General features: G+C 36.0%; 1 protein-coding gene across 46 annotated transcripts in view; it reads right to left on the bottom strand.

Annotated features, from left to right (window-relative positions):
* Positions 1-18,413, bottom strand: part of PAM (peptidylglycine alpha-amidating monooxygenase) — a 287,832-nt gene that overhangs the window by 252,537 nt on the left and 16,882 nt on the right. The window lies entirely within an intron of this gene.

The following is an 18,413-nucleotide window of genomic DNA, read 5'->3' as shown; positions in this document are numbered from 1 at the left end:
CAAATCACTCCCTAGATCATATACAAGACAAGGAATTTATTTCCTCCAATTCAGTCTAACGATGACTACTGAATATTTATGAATATGAATAATTAGCTAACCCTTCTATATGTCTTATTAGTTTGTTCTCTAACTGGAACCATTTTATTACTTTATGATACCATTTTAGTAAGTTTTGTTTTTGTTATTAAAGTAGAATATACATAGCATAAAATTTACCTTTTCACCATTTTTAGACTTCACATTAAGTTCCATTCAAATTATTGTGCAACCATCACCACGGTCCATCTCCAAAACTTTAGCATCTTTTCCAAACCAAAATTCTGTGTCCATTCAACAATTACTCCCCATTCTCTGCCCGCCTCCTACCCAGCCCTTGGCAGCTACCATTCTATTTTCTATTTCTATGAATCTGAACACTCTAAGTTCCTCATGCAAGTGGAAACATACAGTATTTTTCCTTTTATGTCTGGCTTATTTCAGTTAGCACACTGTCTTTAAGGTTAATCCATGTTGTAGCAGGTGTCAGAATTTCATTTCTTTTTTAACACTAATATGCACTGCATGTATATCCCACTTTATCCATTCATCCATTGATGGGCATTTGGGTTATGTCCACCTTGCGGGTATTATGAATAATGCTGCTATGCACGCTGATGTACAAATATCTGTTGAAGTTCCTGATTTCAAATCTTTTGGGAATGAACACAAAAGAGAATTGCTAGGTAAGTTCTGCTTTTAAGAATTCCAACTTTCAATAAACATATCTTTTGATATTTTAAAAATCAGTATCAAATTCAGTCTCTAGACTGAATTTTTAACAGCAAAATAGCTATTTTATTCTCTTTCAGGATATGCTTTAAAAACCCAAGTTAAAAATAAAAGAATTTTTCATACTTAAGACTTAATGGTAAACCTCCTGCTAATAACAACATTAGCCAACTTTTCCCTAGCAAAGTGCATCGCTCTTTGGTACTGTCATCCATAAATACTCTTCCTGTTTCCCCACACTTTGTATTCTCTGCTTTTCAGTGTGAATCATCAGGGCACTTAAACCACCAAGCCATTCTGTTTTTGTAGCTGATATGTTCCCCTCCAACTATTAACATATTCTTACCTCCCACTTCCAAGTAACACATACATATTTTGAAAATGCCCACCACAATGCTCACAATTCTGCTGTTAAACTAATAGTTACTTAATAGGAAGAACTTCAACCAAATAGAGTAAGAACAAGGTAGTATGTTTCAGATCAAATCATGACCCTCTCTCTCAACACAATATTTAATTTCATACCACCATAAAAGCCAGATCTAATATACCTGGCCCAGAATACAAATATTACTATCTGTTATTCAGTGGTACAACAAAAGGATTCCACTATATAAAAAAATTAATATGTGAGGATTATACTCACATTAATATGTGAGTAGTTTTTAAAACTATGTAAATATACTAAAGGCATTTCATCACTATAGTGAGTGGAAATATACTCTAGAGATACAAAGCCAATTTGAATTCCTAACTGTGAATTACTGACCACTTGAGAAGAGAAATGTAGTTTCTATCAAAAAGAAATAGAGTTATTATGCCTTGCATACAATCCATAATTTTAAGATACCAGTGGCATGATGAAGTTATTAAAGTCTTTCTGACAAGGTAAAGACCATCATAACTCACTGCCACCTTCATCAAAGCTGGTGAATTATGGATTTTATGAAGGGTAATTACCCTTCAAGTAAAGTATGTGGGCAGTTACTTATTATAAATTTTTATCTTTAATACATAAATTGTCACACATTGTTAACAAACAATTTGAAGCAAGCTGAATTATGTGATTAAGTTATAATAGAAAATTACTTCATATCTGTTCATTTCTCCTCCAAGACATCAAATATACGATTTATGTTACTAGGGTCCAGTGATTGATACTGAAGTCAGTTAGAGCTGTGGAAATACAAATTAATTGAAATAGGACAAGACTTCCCTCAACTATTTTAACAGCGAAGAAGAACAAGAAGTTTTCAACGACGTGACACAATTTTAGCTCTTAAATAAAAAAGTAAAGTGAAGATAGAATGATAGAGTTAGGATGCCACCAATTTGTAATATTAAATGAATAAACCAAATTGAAAAAAAAATTGAAGAATCTATTTTGCCAAATCCATCAACACTGATACTAACAACTTTGAAATATCTATAATATATAATATAATGCATCACTTAATAAATCCCAAAAATGTACTCACTATACATGCTAAATCCTAACATAGAGAACTTCAGTTCCTTAGATGGGAGGCTATTGATCAATACTGGAAATAACCAATATTTCCTGAGAATATCCAACATTAGTTTTTCTGTAAAGCCCTATCTGTTTTGCCAAAGAATCCACACCTCTACTTGCCCCCCATGAGTATTGTTAATTTGGATTTCCTTGGTGAGAGTTGCACAATAGTTTTCTTCTGGAAGTAAAGGTGACTGCGGTAAGTGAAGTCTGAGTTTAGGCACTTAAACCATAACGTGGCATATTTTCCATACCTTTTACTGAGTCCAACCATGGGCCATTCCCAGAACACAAGAATTCCAAGTAGCACAGGATCATGAAAGCTATATTTAGAACCTGGCTGGGCATATGCCCAAGTTACAAGAGTCCTATGGGTCTGATAGGGCCTGGACATACAAATACCCCGGACTACGTCTATTCTTCTTCTGCCAGCTCCCCAGTTCAACTGAAATGGGTTGGAAAATGTGGATTGTAAAACCAATTTTGAAGAGGATAAGCAAAATGTTAAAGATGGAGCATTTCTCCCTGGCCTTTACATCTGCATAATGATTTCTAAACTAAGGGAAGATTTAAAGTGAAAGTCATGCCATTATAATTCAAGAGTGGTGATGAACAGTTTTAATTTACAAATCTCAGATAGAAGAATAAGATGATTTTCTGCTTCCAGAGGTGCTACCTTCTTCTCACTGCATTGTAGGGTCAAATGTTACAGCTGGGAATTATCATTATAATACCTAATTATAATCACACTTTGCTTGGTAGCTTTCTTTCACACAACTTTTGATATAGAAATTGTTATGATATATTCTTGACCTTTATACTTTGCATCAAAAGAGTAGTAATTTACTTATTCCTGTTCAGAGTAAATTATTGATTTGCTACTGACTACTCAGAATGAAGATTAATGGAATAGATTTAAAGTTGTAAAGAATTTGGAGCCTAGGTCCTCCTGACCGTCAACTTTTAGCTAATAAACTGGAATGTGTCAAAACTGAAAGACAAGGTTTAGTTTTCATATATATATAAATTGTACTACGTTTTTGGTATTTTCTACCTTTTCTCCATGAACGTTTCAGAATACAATTCCTAGAAATCTGCTGGTTTGTAATCTTCCCTTCAATGTTCAGAAGTTCATAAAAATGACAGAAATAACAGAAGACTCAGAAACTGTTAACAGCAGCAATTTAGAAAGTAAGACCAAGTAGAAAGAGGGAAAATTTGTTTTCAGTATTAGGAAGAGCTTAAATTTAATTATGGCTAACTAAATACGAGGCACTTTCCAAAATACTTTTAGAAATGAATTCATCAATGCTTATAAAACCCTATAAAATGGATAATACCAACCAACTAAGCCACTTTGCAAACAAGGAAGCGAAAGCACAGAGTGTAAGTACTATGTCCAAAGTCACTACTCCTGTAAGTGGGTGTAACTCAGTCTAGCTCCAGAAACTGTAGTTTTAATCATGACACAAACCACCTCCTTTAATTAAAAGCTGCAACAAGATTTTTTTCTTTTTCCTATCTCAGTTCTTTCTCTGAAATGAACATCTTTTGTGTATGTTTGACCCAAGAACGGAATAATGTAAATTTACAAAAAGTAACTTTTGTTTTACTATAATTTTGCTAACACATTCTACAGATTTTATTAATTACTAAAAATAACTCCATATAAATGATCCAAACAAGAGAGTTTACAGATGTGTTTAAAGTTCATCATCTTTGGTTCAATCTGATGTGAAATGGACATGTTTAGTACATATATATAATTTAGTACATATATAACCATTTAAATGAGTGATTTTAAAAATGTAAATACCATAGTGAGAACTCACAACTCCCCCCTAATCCCCATTTGCTTTCAAAGTTCTGGAGCCAAATTTTAGGCAAGAAACCTCTTGGATGGTTAAGGTCACTTCATATTCAACAGGTTTATCTTTTCCCCCAAGCTTACACTTCCCAAACACATTTCTACCTTGTTTAATCACATCATCTAATCAACCAAAAAAAAAACTTCATATTTTTTTCAGCCCGTCTCTCTTTCAATACCTTCAATGCAATCATTCGTCACAATATTCTGCCAATTCTATCTCTAGCACATCTCCTGAATCTGTCACCTGCCTTCATTCCTGTATTCACTGCTCCAGTTCTGAGCCCCATTTTCTTACCCCAGGAACCTGTAATGGTAACAGCTTCTAACAGACTGCTTTATCCTCTGGTTTATTCTTTAATCAGTCCTTCATAAATCTCTATCAGAGTTCTCTTCTAACATAAAAAGAAAATTAAAAGCTTTTAAGTTTCCAATCATTTAAAGCAGAATTTCCAGGGACACCTGGGTGGCACAGCTGAGCGTCTGACTTCAGCTCAGGTCATGATCTCACGGTTTGTGGGACCAAGCCCCGCATCAGGTTCTGTGCTGACAGCTCAGAGGCTGGAGCCTACTTCAGATTCTGTCTCCCTCTCTCTTTGCCCCTCCCCCGCTTGCACTCTGTCTCACTCTGTCTCTCAAAAATAAGCATTTAAAAAATTTAAAAAAATAAAGCAGGATTTCCAAACTATAAAGTATATTACATTCACCAGAAAGGCTTGTTAAAACAGATTGCCATAAGACCCCTCTCCCTTTCCGATTTGACCGGACTAGGATGGGGCCCAAGAATCTGCATTTCCTACAAGTTCCTAGGTAGTTATAATGCTGCTGGGCCAGAGACCACACTTTAAAACTACGTGGGGAAGTTTCATAAAATGCCCTGCCATACACCCTCAACCAAATACACGCAGGATTTCATTGTGTGGAGTTTTTTAAAATCCTCCAGGTGATTCTGATTTGCACACTATTGTGAACTGTATTGTGTGCTTGAATTTAAATTCTTTTTTTAAATTTTAATGTTTGTTTTTGAGAGAGACAGAGTGCAAGCAGGGCAGGGGCAGAGCGAGAGGGAGACACACAATCCAAAACAGGCACCCGGCTCTGAGTTGTCAGCACAGAGCCCCACGCAGGGCTTGAACCCTTGAATCAAACCATGTGACCAAGACTTGAGTTGAAGTCAGAAGCTTAACCGACTGAACCACCCAGACATCCCTGTATTGTGTACTTGAAATTTGCTAAGAGGATAGATCTTAAGTGTTCTCACCACACACAAAAAAATGGTAACTATATGACCTGATGGATATGTTAATAAGCTTGACTGTGGTGATCTTTTCACAATGTATACCTATAGCAAAACATCAGGTTGTACACCTTAAAAATATACAGATTTGGGGGGCGCTTGGGTGGCTCAGTGAGTTAAGTGGCTGACTTCAGCTCAGATCATGATCTCGCGGTCTGTGAGTTGGAGCTCCACCTTGGATTCTGTGCTGACAGCTCAGATCCTGGAGCCTGCTTCAGATTCTGTGTCTCCTTCTCTCTCTGCCCCTCCCCTCTTGCTCTCTCTCTCTCTTTCAAAAATGATAAACATTAAAAAAATTTAAACATATACAGATTTTATTTGTCAATTATACCTCAAAAACACTGAAAAAAAAAAACCCAAAACCCACAAATGTAGCCAGGTGTCCCCTATTCTTATTTGCTCAATCTGGTAGCCCTACCCACATTTTCATTTCAAACCGGGCCCAACAAATTGTGTAACCCCTCCTGAGCAGGACAGCAAATCTAAACATTAAGTTCACAAGGTAAATGAATGAACTGAGTAATATACAACACCAGCTGAGATCATACTGAATGAAAAACTTTCTTTTTATTTGAGCATCTTCCTTTCCTGCCTTCGAATCCCCCACAGAAACACACCCTGATGTACAACTTTCCTGCCAAGTTTCCATCTGCACGAAGGTGTAAAAGTGCGGCTGCCAACTAGGAAATAAAAACCTGGAAATGAAAGCCCTTTAGAGATTTAAACACTACCAACAGTATGGAGAGTATATGGAAAGAATGAAAATTTTAAGAAATACTTTTCGCAAAAGCACAATTTCTTTAAAAAAAAAAAAAAAAGGTAAATGGAAAAAAGAAGCCACCATGTTGCCTATACCAGTATCACCAATAATATACAAAACCAGAGAGAAAGAGAGAAAGCACTGGGAACATAGAACTTAATTGATTCTGCCTTCTCTACTACCTGCACGTACAAACCTAATATTGACGTTGGAAATATTTCTAAACCCTGCAGTGCTATTTCGATTTTTTAAATATTACCTTTGAAAAGGTTTGCATTCACTTCTCAATAAATACAGATGGTTTTCCATCAACTGTCTTACCTAAGTAAGGGTTGGATTTTTCTTTCTTTCTACTTACAGCTGTCAATCAAATATATATGAGTTTGAACTCATTTTGCAATAAATGTTTTCAAAATCCTTTCTCCTTCCTCTGGGAGAATAACAAAGGGTAAAACAAAAAGGAAGATGACTTCATATAATCCTTCCATTTCAGATCCTGGTTCCTTCCTGCTATGGACTTCATGCCAGAATTCTGCTTTACTTGCTTCAGATACGGACAAGATGAAAGGAGCTCTTATACCCTATAAAGAGTGAGTTCACCGTAGGTGTAAATGTTGGAGAAGTGTGAAGAATGATTTCATCTTTGGAGAAAACAGAAGGTGTCCCGAAAGTGTTCAGGTTTGAAATGCTCCAAACGTTTAACTCCTAAGAATACCAATTTCACCAGCAGGATGTAACAGCTATCTGTCCTTCATGAGTTCAGCGCTTAAGGCTTGAAGCAAATAGACTGGAGCAGGTAACGAACAAGAGCATGGGATCTGGCAGTCGACTGACTGGCCTTAGATCCCAGCTCTGCCACGTAGGAACCCCATGACCTTGGGCAGGCTTCTTGGGCTCTTGGCACCTCACCTACATAAGGGGGATGATAAAAGCAGTATCTACTTCATAGGGCTATTGTAAGAATTAAAAGATACAATTCTTGGAAAAAGGCCTAGTCCACAAAAGCTTCATGCAAGTGGTGTTATTAACATTAGTATTAAAAATAATTCTGTTTAATCTAGGAATATAAGTCCCTGTATCTGATAGTGAACCTTCTCACTTGTTTTTCCTGGCAAGCATGATGGACATCAAGCTTTTAAAGAAAAGTATTATTTTGTCTTTCATGTCGCATCAAGAGTCAGAGCTTGCAAAAAACCAGAACTATTTTTACAAATATAGCCTGGTTGGGAGACATTGTAATGTACAAAGAGCATCAGGGAGACACCCATGAGATTTATTAAAGTACTGGTTCACACTGAAACTATGACCGCACTTTAGCTTTTAGTCCTTTTCTCATCTGTAAAATGAGAAAGTACCCATAGAATTTCTAATATTTCCTGCAGAACTGAAATTCTCATTTTGTAACCTTTAACATCAATGTCAAACTTGTCAGAAAGGAATTCCATGACCCTATCAGAGGGTCTTCTTGGGGTAGTTTTTCTTGAAATTCTCATTTTTCTCATACTAAGAAATTTATCATCCTACACTGTACATACTTCCTACCGCTCCAAAGCCAGGCAATAAAATAATCCCACTGTTGAATAACTAGAAAATCAAGAATGAGAAATTGGTAAAAGCCTCCATTAGTGCTGAGCCTGACAGAAAAACTAATACTACCTATTAGTGTGGTATGCAATGTTTTTTATCCATATAAACAAATATTACATAATTCTAATGACAGATTTGGGGAGCTGGTAGAGACCTCAGAGTAATGCATCTCAACCTGGAGTAGTTTCACCCCCCAAGAGACATTTGGCAATGTCTGAAGTCATTTTTGTTTATCACAACTAGGGGAGAGCACTGGCATCGAGTGGGTAGAAGCCAGGGATTGCTGCTAAACATCTTCCAACACAAGGACAGCTCCCCTAAATAAAGAATTCCCTGGCCTGGGGCGCCTGGGTGGCGCAGTCGGTTAAGCGTCCGACTTCAGCCAGGTCACGATCTCACGGTCCGTGAGTTCGAGCCCCGCGTCAGGCTCTGGGCTGATGGCTCATGATGGCTCAGAGCCTGGAGCCTGTTTCCGATTCTGTGTCTCCCTCTCTCTCTCTCTCTGACCCTCCCCCGTTCATGCTCTGTCTCTCTCTGTCCCAAAAATAAATAAACGTTGAAAAAAAAATTAAAAAAAAAAAAAAAAGAATTCCCTGGCCTAAAATGTGAAAAGTATTACTAAGGTTAAGAAACTGCACCCTAGGACAATGGTTTTCCATGGGGGCAGTACTGTCCCCTAGAAGGTGATGCAGAAATCTGGCATCAGGGTTGGTGTGACAGGCTACAAGCATTAGGTGGCCAGGTCCAGGGGGCTACAGGCATTAGGTGGCCAGGTCCAGGGATACATCACACAATGTGCACTCTTAATAGAGTGCCATACAGTATGCTACTCAACTTTCAAATGTCTCATGAACCAAAATGGTGATCAACGTGTTTATGATTATCTAAGCCAGAGCCTAATTCCATCATACATATGAACACAAAAAATGTTTTGTATGGTTTAAAAACTTTTATGTTTAGAAATGAAACTACATAAATCAAGAGAAGGCAACATTTTGTTTAATCTGGAACTCTGCCAAGAGTTGCTCATCATTCTGGAAAAATAACATCACCAACACCATTTATAGTATCTGAGTGGGCAATATAATAAAAACATCAACCTATGTGTATAGCCATCACATACACTGTTATTCTACATATAGGCACAGCCTTCTGAATACTTCATTATGTCTTCCTGTGTAACTGTAACTAATTTACATATTAAAAGTATATTATTTCATTATAAATTACTTGATTTGTATTGTTATTTTACATTACAGGTAGGAATTTTATATACACATAAATATAAGTAATATATATATTTTTATAAAATTATGCATGCAAGGAGGTTATACTATATAGGATTTCACTTCATGGTAGCAAAGAAGGTACTACAAAACATATGCTGTAAAAAAGAAGCATTGGATCTTACAGGGTTGAGAATCTTTGCTTTACAGAATACCTTATTCAGCTCCTTCATTTTATGGAAGTCAAGTTGGATGCCTGGAGAGGAGCCCAGGTTCCTCATGGCAAGTCCAAGAGTTTTCCATGACAGGTAATTCTGGTCTTAGATTCACACTATCAAAAGATCTCTGAGTAGTAGAGACTGCCTGATTCAAATTCACACAAACTATTCCCTCCAAATACAATATAAACCCATCTTGTACAGGATCCACATATAAAATATTACTATGGGAACCACGACAAGGATGAATTGTGAAAATTGTCAGTGCCAACCAACCAGAAAGCTCAGCTTCATTTATTTGGTTGTCCATGTGGTCTTCCATGTAAAAACAAAGTGAAGGGCGCCTGGGTGGCTCAGTCAGTTGAGTGTCTGAGTCTTGATTTTTGGCTCAGGTCATAATCCTAGGGTCATGGGATAGAAAGAACCCTGGGTCAGGCTCTGTGCTGAGCATGGAACCTGCTTAAGATTCATTCTCTCTCTCTCTCTTCCTCTCTCTCTCTCTCTCTCTCTCTCTCTCTGCCCCTCTCCCCGCTTGTGCTCTCTCTCTAAAATAAAAATAAATAAATAAAATAAAAACAAAGTGAATGAAAATGGGAATGACTCATTTCAGACATTTGTCATTTGGCAGGATTAAATCACCACTGATCTAGAATTTCCTCTGGAACAAATGCCACAGGCCAGGCTTTGGAAGCAAACAATAACAGTAATCTACTTGAGCAGTCCCCAAACTCATTTTATCCATCTTTATGAGGTCCACTTTTCATCTCACTCTGAATGCCAGAGAGACCAAATGCCTGTTTTGATTATTCTGACTCCTTAATATAATTTTTGGTAATGTTACAATCTCCTTCCTGGAACCTTAATTTTCCCTCTTGTTTACTTGTGAGGCAAACATTAATTGAGTGCTTCTTGTTTAAAACACTGTACAGAATGCTCTAGGGAATTATAAAATAGGAGACAAACTGTCTGCCACTGACAATGTTACCACCTAAAACAGGAGACAGAGCAAATATAAACATATAAACACAAGCATAGGGCAAAATCAAGGACACTGCGGAAGAACGATACGCAAGTATTAAAAGGGAAGACAGATCAAATCTTAAAAAAAAAAAATGTGGGGAGCTGAGAAGTTGAAAGGCGGTCCTCCCAAGTCTCCTTTTTAATTTTCTGTGATGTGGGCTTTCTCCCTTGAACTTTTTCAAACTAGTGGGGGCTCCAAGAGTTGATTCTGAATACTTCATTACATCTTCTCACTTAATTGTAACTAAGCATTTACATACTGAAATGTTATTTGATCATAAATATTATATATACTACAAAAGAGCATGATAATATATTAGGGCAATACAAATATATATAGCAGATATCCAGGCTGGTGCCATTCAAGTGTTAAGCCATAATTAATACAGTTCTGCCTGTAACAGAAATGACTACAGGTCTCTCAAGGGCAGGAAGAAATTTGGCAGATGACATTTCACTTACAACATCACAGGAGAAATAAACAGAACGAGCCCCTATTAATCTCTAATCTAGCAAAACAACTTTTCTCTCTCATGTTTATTTTCATCTTTAAAAATGGAGAATGATAGCTTCAATGACCTCTCTTTTGTAGGGGAAACAAAAGAGGGGCTAACCCAATCTGCTATTGCTGAAAGAAAATAGATCTCCACATAGTTAACAGAGCCCTCAGCATGAAGAGCAACATCCTGTTTCTCACATATTCAAATATAAATCACTGACTTCTTAGCTAAAAGCCTGCTTCCCTAATGCACATTTTACCTATGGTTTCCTTCCGCAAAGAAAAAGCTTCATTTGGCTAATTTTTAAATTCTCTAGCAGAACAGATTTCTCACCCTTACTCAGACAAGTAGGTCATTATTTTCAGAAACCCTCACTTAAATACTTGATTTTTCCCTAACTAAAGTTTTATTCAACTAAAATTTATAGAACACTTCCTAGGTTCCAGGCACTATTCTAAAAAATGAGCCCAATGAAGCTTTGATTCTGATCAGGATAGACAGTAAGGGGAAAATATTTAAAGTAAATTATGTAATATGTTAGACAATAACAAGTTCTATGGGAGAAAAAGAGAGCAGGACAAAAGGATAAAGAATTAGAGGTGCAGGTGTGCAAATTCACACAGCATAGTCAAGGTAGGTCTCAATGAGAAAGTAACTTGAACAGTCTTTAATTCACAGAAAATCTCCTTTCTAGATTTTAAGTCAACTCATATGTTGCCTCACTTTTTCCATTTTTGTATCCCTATTTTTGTTGCTGCATGGTGATTTTGAAAAAGATCCATTTCAACTAAGATAAAGTTCCAGAAACTATAAAGAAAACTGCCCTACAATACAAACATTCTTCTCTTCCCACAAAAACTTTTCTGCATACCCACAAAAACAAATAAGAAAATATGAGGGAGCAAAAGGGAGGACTTACCCATTCACAAAGCAAACAAAACAACCCTAAATATATAGGAATAACTCTAATAAAAAACGTGTGAGATACACAAAAATAAAATTTTTATGAGAGCAATAAATACAGTTATGCAACAATGGCAAATAAATATTGTTACCCTGTATGAGAAGAGTAAATACTATAAAAATGTTATTTCTTCCAAAATTAATTGGCAAATTTAATGCAATTCCACTAAAAAAATCTCAAGGTAGAGCATAAATGAGCATAACAATGCTAACATCTCTGAACAGTGGTTGTTAAACATAGGCATATATCAGAATCCATCAGAGTTTTATCAGAATACACATGCCTGTGTCCCACCTTACACTTAGGAAATTACAACTTACAAATGTCACATATATTTGGTCAAAGCTTCCCAGATAATTTTTATGCATAACGTTGGTTAAGAATCAATGACTGGGAATAACAAATGATAGGGAATCTAATTGGAAAAAAAGGATCACTAAAAAGTATGACTTACCAGTCATATAACCTATCTTCAAACTACAAAAAATAAGATCTGGTACTTGTAGAATAGACAGATACATCTTCTCATGGGGAAGAATAAACCTATAAACTTCCCAGGAAGTCATGTTCTGTATTCACACATAAAAGAAAAACCACAGCTCAATGGAGAAGAAATACACTATGCTCTAAATCATTTTAAGCAACGTGGGGAAGGGATCAACTTAAAATTACACCTCACACTACACAGACCTACACAACACACACACACACACACACACACACACACACACACACACTCACTCACTCACTCAACTAGGTAGATTAAAAAATTGAAGGGAATTTTATGGTTTGAAGTCTTACATTCAAACCTTTCACCTATTTTGAGTTAATTTGTGTGTAGGGTGTAGGATAGTGGTCTAGTTTCATTCTTTTCATGTAGCTGTCCAGTTTTCCCAACACTTTACGAAGGGACTGTCCTTTCCCCATTGTGTGTTCTTGGCTCCTTTGTCATAAATTGTTAATATATGTGTGGGTTTATTTCTGGGATCTCAATTTTGTGTCATTGATTTATGTGTCTGTTTTCATGCCAATATCATGCTGTTTTGACTACTACAGCTTTGTAGTGTAGTTTGAAATCAGGGAGCACGATATATCCAGTTTTGTTCTCTCTCAAGACTGCTTTGGCTATTTGGGATGATTTGTGGTTCTATGCAAATTTTAGAATTATTTGTTCTAGTTCTGTAAAAAATGCCATTGGAATTTTGATAAGGGTTACATTTAATCTACAGATTTCTTTGGGTAGTATGGATATTTTAATAATATTGATTCTCTTCCAATCCATAAGCACAAAATATCTTTCCATTTGTGTCTTCCTCAATTTCTTTCATCACTGTCTTACAGTTTTCAGTGTACAAGTCTTTCACCTCGTTGGTTAAATTCATTCCTAGGTATTTTATTCTTTCTGATGTAAATGTAAATGCATCTATTGTAAGTGTTCATTTCTCTTTCTGATAATTTGTTATTTGTGTATAGAAATGCCACATTTCTATACATCAATTTTATATCCTGCTACTTTACTGAATTCATTTATGAGTTCTAACAGCTTTATGACAGAGTCTTTTGGGTTTTGTACATACAGAAAATGTAGGTGGTAAGCTCCTGAACATTAGTCTTAGTGATGTTCTTGTACATCTGACTCCAAAGGCAAAGGAAACAAAAGCAAAAATAAACAAATGGGCTTACAGACCAAACTAACAAATTTCTGCAGAGCAAATGAAACCATCATCAAAATGAAAAGGTAACCAACTGAATGGGAGATCTGTGCAAGTCATATATCCAACAAAAGATTAATATCTAAAATGTGTAAAGAACTCACACGACTCATCCTAAAAACCAAACAACCTGTTAGAAAATGCACAGAGGATATGAAAAGACATTTTTCCGAAGAAGACATCCAGATGGCCACCAACAGGCACATGAAAAGTTGTTCAATATGACTAATTATTATGGAAATGCGAGTCACAACCACAATGGATATCATCTCACACCAATTAGGATGGCTATTATCACCAACAAGTGTTGGTGAGGATGCAGAGAAAAGGGAATCCTTGTGCACTGTTGATGGGAATATAAATTGGTACAGTCACTGTGGAAATCAGTATCGTGATTCATCAAAAAATTAATAATAGAACTTATATGATCCAGCTATTTCACTTCTGGATATTTATCCAAAGAACACAAAAATACTGATTTGAAAAGATACATATATATACCCCTTTGTTCACTATAGTGTTATTTACAATAGCCAAGAAATGGAAACAATCTAAAAGTCCACAGATAGATAAATGGATAAAGAAGATGCAATATTTATACACAATGGAATACCACTCAGTCATAACAAAAGAGTGAAATTTTGCCATTTGTGACAACATGGATGGACCTTGAAGGTATCATGCCCAGTAAAATAAGTCAAAGACAAGTATCATGTGGTTTCACTAATATGCAGAATCTTAAAAAACAAATGAACACACTAAAGAAAACATAAACAAAGTCACAGATACAATGAACAAATGTGTGGTTTCCAGGGGGGAAGGAGATGGCAAGGGGTGGGCAAAACGGAACAAAGGGGTTCACCTGTATGGTGATGGACCGTAACTAGACTTTTAGTGGTGATCACTTTGTAGAACATACAGATTTCGACTTACAATGTACATATGGACAAGACTTTGAAATTATTATTTTTTACTGTTTTTTTGAGACAGAGAGAGGAGAGAGAGAGAGAGAGAGAGAGAGAGCGAGCGCATGAGTCGGGGAGGAGCAGAGAGAGAGGGAGACATAGAATCTGAAGCAGGCTCCAGGCTCTGAGCTGTCAGCACAGAGCCCAACACAGGGCTCCAACTCATGAACCACAAGATGCTGACCTGAGCTGAAGTTGGATGCTAAACCGACTGAGCCACCCAGGCACCCCTGAAATTATTTTAATCATACCAATCAAAACAAAACAAAAACCTTAAAGAATTAGGGATGGGGACACAGAAAAAAAAATGATTGAGAAAAAAAATAAGAAAATTTAGGTTATTTTTACCAAATCACTTGAAAGGAAAAGAAGCAACCAACATATATCCACAAGTTAGATCAGATAACAGGTTACAAAACAGTAAGCACAGCATGATTCTATTCTATATTTATCAACCCACCTATTTGTAAGAATACTCACGTTAACAGTAGTTGACTCTGGCTGATTCTTTTTCCCTTTTGGTTTGTGTTCAGTTTCTTAATGTTATGCAATATATTTGTAGCTTTTAATTTTCTTTAAATGGTATCTATTTTTCAAAGCTATGCAGTTAATTTGTTCACTGATATTTTTCACATAATGGCAAATGGGGCACCTAAGAGAAGAATAGCTTTAAAACTGTTTTTAAGTGTTTTGTTCATATTAAAAAGTGTTTTCTCCTAAATATTGCTTTGGTATCTTTCTTTCTTTCTTTCTTTCTGTCTTTCTTTCTTTCTTTCTTTCTTTCTTTCTTTCTTTCCTTCCTTCCTTCCTTCCTTCTTTCTTCCTTTCTTTTTCTTTTCTTTCTTTCTTCCTTTCCTTTCCTTCTTTTTTTTTTTTTTTTATTTCATTATTAATTTCAGTCTGCTAAAAATTCCTGCTCTGGCAGATCACAATTTTTTTTTAAGTTGGAAAAACTCAATGTCCAATCACAGTGATAAGTTGTAACAATTAAGTATTTGATACAAGTGATGTATTAGGACCAAGTCAAATTTTGATAATAGGGGATGATCAGATTTGGTACTCTGGTACACAGAGAAGATCTGGTAAATAACTGTGCAGCCAATGAGCCAGAACAGGGCTAGTGACCAGCTACAGGTCCTACCACAAGAGACACACAGAAAATAACCTGAAAGTCCAGCAGAAATTCTTACATCATTTTTTTCCTACAAAATGTATGATAAATACATTAAGATATATCTGAAAGCAATAAGACATAAAGGACATCCATAATCCCATCAGATCAGAGACTAGATTTAAAAACATTTCAATCTCACCCATAATTACCAAGATACCAAATAATGGGAAAAAATTTTTTTACAATTTTAATTTTTTTTTAATGTTTATTTATTTTGAGAGAGAGAGAGAGAGAGAGAGAACACGCACCAGCAGGGAAGGGCCAGAGAGAGAGGGAGAGAGAGAATCCCAAGCAGGGATTCAGTGCAGAACCTGATGCAGGACTTGATCCCACAAACGTGAGATCATGACCTGAGCAGAAATCAAGTCAGAGGCTAGGGGTGCCTGGGTGGCTCAAGTTAAGCATCCAACTTCAGTTCAGGTCATGATCTGAAGGTTCATGGGTTTGAGTCCCATGTCTGGCTCTGTGCTGACAGCTCAGAGACTGGAGCCTGCCTGGGATTCTGTGTCTCCCTCTCTCTCTGCCCCTCCCCCACTCACGGTCTGTCTGTCTGTCTCTCTCTCTCTCAAAAATAAACGTTAAAAATTTTTTTGTTTTTAAAGAGGAGGCTTAATCGACTAAGACACTCAGGTGTCCTAGAAAAAATATTTTTAAGAAGTTCTAAACTTAAGATATTATGCTAGGTGAAACAAGCCAGTCACAAAAAGACAAATATTGCATGGTTCCATTTATATGAGTTATCTGAAATGTCAAATTATAGAAACATAGAGCAGAATGGTAGTTACCAGAGCAAAGGGAGGAGGAAGTGAAGAGTTGTTGTCTAATGGGTATAGAGCTTCTGTTTTATAAGTAATAAAAAGTTTTGGAGATCTGTTACATAAAAATATGAATTTAATTAATACTCCTGAACTATATACACTTAAAAAGAGTTCATATGATAAACTTTGTGATGTTTTTTACAATTAAAAGATAAAAATTATTAAAGTCATATAAAAGCTTCATATTGTACCAAATTACCAATACTGAAGGCCAAAGAATAGTGTCATACTGACAGCCTTGTTTTTAAAATAAAATTTTTTTTTAATATTTTATTTTTAAGTAATCCCTACACCCAACATGGAGCTTGAACTCACAACCCCAAGATCAAGAGTCACATACTCTATTGAATTAACCAGCCAGGTGCTCCCCCACAAAATATTTTTCAGGTCCAATTCCATTCAACCAAATTACCTGGAATCAGAAAAAAGTGGCACTTTAAACGGGTGGGGAGGAAATAACTCATCAACTCATGATGTGGAACTAATTTGTAACAATCTATATTAAATGGTATTAATCATGACATATGTAAGATTTAATTCCAGAATTAAACAGTTAAGATGTGAAACTACAAAACAACTAGACTAAAAATATAGGTAAATATTATCTGACCTTAGTGTGAGAATATTTTTACAAAAATAAAAACAATGGAGAAGATAAATGTATTGCATTTACCTTCAACAACTGAAATAATTGCATTTCTTCAATAACTGAAATATATAAAACTGAGAAACTATTTTGTTTTTTAAAAAACTCACCACTACAAAACCAGAAGGCAAACAAAAATAATTCACTAAGTGTCTGACAGTGGGTTGATAATATATAAATACGGCATTGCATCAAAATAAAGAGTAAATATGACTGTAGAAGTCATAAAAGAACAAAATATTAAAATAGCCAATAAGTACATGAAAACTGTATGACCTCAATAGTAATTAAAGAAATGACAACAGCTAAAGCTGCAGACGATGTACTCTGTGCTACATGTTATACGTCCAGTTTCTTACCTCATCTCCTGCAACCGAGGTACAAAAAAAAACTCTCCCCTATTTTTCAGTTGAGAAAACGAAGTCAACGAAAAAGTCATATTCCAAGGGCAAACAGGCTCTGTTCAGAGCTGCTGTGTTCTTCACCACACTCTACTGCCTTCATAAATAAAAGGAAAAAAGACTCTATCACATGTTGTCGAGGGCAGGCCTGGACAAACCAGGCCCTGAACTCAAATGCCCTGCCAGACATTTTTGCATGGTCTGCAAGCTAAAAATGAATGGTTTTTGCATTCTTCAATTGTTGGGGGAAAAAAATCATGTAACATGAAAATTTTGTGACGTGAAAATTATATGAAGTTTAATTTCAATGTCTACAAATAACAGCAGAGTTAAGCAGTTGGAACAGAGATTGCATGTGGCCTGCAAAGCCTAAAATATTTATCCCCTTTGGTTTTTTCCAAGAAATGTTTGTTGTCTCCCAATTTGGGATGTGGTAAACTGGGCCCTCTTCTACACTGTCACTGTAAATGGCAATCAAATGCAACGCAAAACAAAATATGCATATCTTCACACGAGTTGACCCAGTAATTTTCATTTATCACAAAGAAATGTATAATTCACCTAAAGTTTCCTGTAAATGTATTGTTGCAGCAATGAGAACCCAAGAAGTCTGACTCCAGGTCCTATGCTCAGGGCCAGGACTGGGGTGAAGGTTACTCTTAAACACTGACTCTGAAGGGAATACAACAGCTTTTCAGGTTTGTCAAGTAACACCCGGTAAAACTGGTATTCCTAAATTCCTATTATTCTGAACTGTCAAACAGCTTGAAATTGCTATCAAATCATAAAACATTCATTTAAAAAGACATTGTTTCTTGAGCTGGAACACATGAAACCATAGATATTCAAAGGTTTATGATACATTAATAGTATTAAATCAAAAGGTAGTCATAGACTAAACATAAAACCCATCTGTAGTATGGATAAACCCAAAATTGACAGTTTACTTGCAGCAGAATAACACATCTGTCACA

This window comes from Leopardus geoffroyi, chromosome A1, assembly GCF_018350155.1.
Source record: "Leopardus geoffroyi isolate Oge1 chromosome A1, O.geoffroyi_Oge1_pat1.0, whole genome shotgun sequence".
NCBI lineage: Eukaryota > Metazoa > Chordata > Mammalia > Carnivora > Felidae > Leopardus > Leopardus geoffroyi.
Note: the sequence above shows the minus strand (reverse complement) of the source record. Positions and strands in the feature narration are given on the sequence as shown.